We start from the raw sequence: 2901 nt of genomic DNA, 5'->3' as shown, positions 1-2901 counted from the left end.
AAAGAAACAACACAAAAAGAAAATAATAATATACAGCCACCATTTTCTATTCACTGTATATGAACTGATCAACGCCTCATTTCCTGTGTGTGTGTGTGTGTGTGTGTGTGTGTGTGTGTGTGTGTGTGTGTGTGTGTGTGTGTGTGTGTGTGAGTGTGAGTGTGTGTGAGTGTGTGTGAGTGCGTGTGTGTGTGTGTGTGTACCTGTCGATGATGACGGGGTCTGACGGCGTCTCGTTTCTGTTCCCGCAGCTCTTCTTATCGCAGCAGCGACTGACACACACACAGAACAATAACAAACGATATTCTCCTGATCAAACACATAGAGGGCTTTTATTTTGAAAGGATCATCGTAAACACAACGATAAAGTTAGGCGATAATGCTCAGTATGTAACGAGGGTCAGAGGTCAGACTCACCTGCACATGATCTCATGAGTCAGCAGAACCCGACACATCTCCGGGTTCTTGTCCTGACCTTCGTATATGATGGCCTAAAACACACACACACACACACACACACACACACACACACACACACACACACACACACACACACACACACACACACACACACACACACACACACACACACACACACACACACACACACACACACACACACCTGATCAGCCTGAGAGGCATTACTCAGGGCAGACAGCCTGACGACGAGCTGCTCGTTAGAGACGCACTAATTAAACCCTTTAAATGTCTCCTCCAATGGACTCCTTTGTCTACTTCAGGAGCACAGTGACATCACTATGGAAAACTCGCGCTCCTATTGGCTAGCGCTCCACGTGTACGCTGTACGTGATAGGCTAAGGAGCGGGACATCTCTAAGAGGTGGACCAATCACAACAGAGCGAGGAAGAGGAAGAGTCTGACAGAGGAGCACGCTCTTATTGTGAAAAACCTCTCCTGTGGTATGAAGGGTATCAGAAGGAGAGTCTAACAGGATGAGCACGCTCTTATTGTGAAAAGTTTCTCTCTCAGAGTCTCACCTGTTTGGTCATGGAGTCGATCAGCCGGACGTACAGGTCCTGCTCCGTCCTCACACCTAAACAACACATTCATATCAGGTTACTTTATATTTCACAGTATGACATCACAGTGGGCCGTTTGGGTGAAACGAGTGCACCCACCGTTGCTGAAGAGCAGCTGCAGTTTGTAATGGATGCCGTTGTTGGTCTTCTCTCCACCCGGCTCCTGAACACAACACAAGATAACACAAACTGAGGGTGCGTTTGATTTCAACACATGGTCAGTGTGAGTCTGATCCTCTACATTAAGACAATAACACAACATCAGTTAGCATGTTACATACATGTGTGTGTTCTGTGCAGGAGGTGCGTTTGTTTTGTAGTTTCTGAGGTGCGTTTGATTCACCTTGTCCTTCTCCACAAAGTCGAGGTAGGACGTCCTTTCGATCTCCACCGGTTGCCCCTGGCGATCATACAGTGCCAACACGAAGTGGAAGAAGTTGGATTTCCTCAGGTTGGACGGGGGTTGCTTCTCAAAGTGAGCGCGGGCTAAACCCACCCCGCTGAGACGGGTGGAGACAGGCGGGAGAGAGGTCACTCATTTATACTTATTTACTGTTCGTTATCATTTATAGCATCTAGTTAAATAAAATGTTGACATTCAGATCAGAGTTAGACCAAAAGAATAAACAATAAAGAATAAAGATCAATAAAGAATAAAGAATAAAGAATAAAGAATAAACAATAAAGAATAAAGAATAAAGAATAAAGAATAAAGATCAATAAAGAATAAACAATAAAGAATAAAGATCAATAAAGAATAAAGAATAAACAATAAAGAATAAACAATAAACAATACAGATCAATAAAGAATAAACAATAAACAATAAAGATCAATAAAGAATAAAGAATAAAGAATAAAGAATACAGAATACAGAATAAAGAAGATTCAAGTTCAAACCGGTAAATAAACTCTTTGTTAACGGAAGTGATTGAACTCAGACATTAAACATGATATGATCGGCACATCAACATAAAACGCAGCAAAAAGACGTAATTGATCTGCTGTGAGGAACACAGAGACTTTTCTCTCACATTACATTCATCAGAAAGGCTCTTTAAGGAACCGGGCGTGATGAGAAGAGGAACAGCATGATAAACATATTATATTATGATATATGCTGTATATTATAATATAATATACAGCATATATATATATATTATAATATCATATACAACATGATATAATATACAGCATGATATGGATGTAATATAATATATATTATAACTTAGTACTTTTTTAACGCATGTAAGATATGCAACACTAAGCTGTCTGTGGCTTCTGCTGTAACGCTGCACATTTCCCCTCCGTGGGACTCATACAGGTATTCTGATTCTGATCTATATCATAATATATATTATAATGTACAGCATGATATAGATATAATTTAATATATATTATGATATAGATATATTATAATATACAGCATGATATAGATATAATTTAATATATATTATGATATATATTATATTATAATGTACAGCATGATATAGATATAATTTAATATATATTATAATATATATTATATTATAATATACAGCATGATATAGATATAATTTAATATATACTATGATATAGATATATTATAATATACAGCATGATATAGATATAATTTAATATATACTATGATATAGATATATTATAATATACAGCATGATATAGATATAATTATAATGTACAGCATGATATAGATATATTATAATGTACAGCATGATATAGATATATTATAATATACAGCATGATATAGATATATTATAATGTACAGCATGATATAGATATATTATAATGTACAGCATGATATAGATATATTATAATGTACAGCATGATATAGATATATTATAATGTACAGCATGATATAGATAT

At 36.6% G+C, this 2901-nt stretch overlaps 1 long non-coding RNA gene across 1 annotated transcript; it reads right to left on the bottom strand.

Annotated features, from left to right (window-relative positions):
* Nucleotides 1-147: 147 nt before the first annotated feature.
* LOC104954070 (uncharacterized) lies at nt 148-1540 on the bottom strand. Its single transcript, XR_799294.1, has 5 exons — nt 1384-1540; nt 1140-1203; nt 999-1054; nt 418-491; nt 148-272 (listed from the first exon to the last, which is right to left on the bottom strand). It is a non-coding gene; the product is annotated as an uncharacterized lncRNA (long non-coding RNA).
* Nucleotides 1541-2901: the final 1361 nt, after the last annotated feature.

The sequence above is a fragment of the Notothenia coriiceps genome, unplaced genomic scaffold (assembly GCF_000735185.1).
Source record: "Notothenia coriiceps isolate Sejong01 unplaced genomic scaffold, NC01 NC01_scaffold00022756, whole genome shotgun sequence".
NCBI classification, from domain to species: domain Eukaryota; kingdom Metazoa; phylum Chordata; class Actinopteri; order Perciformes; family Nototheniidae; genus Notothenia; species Notothenia coriiceps.
This window is presented reverse-complemented; position numbering and strand designations above follow the sequence as displayed.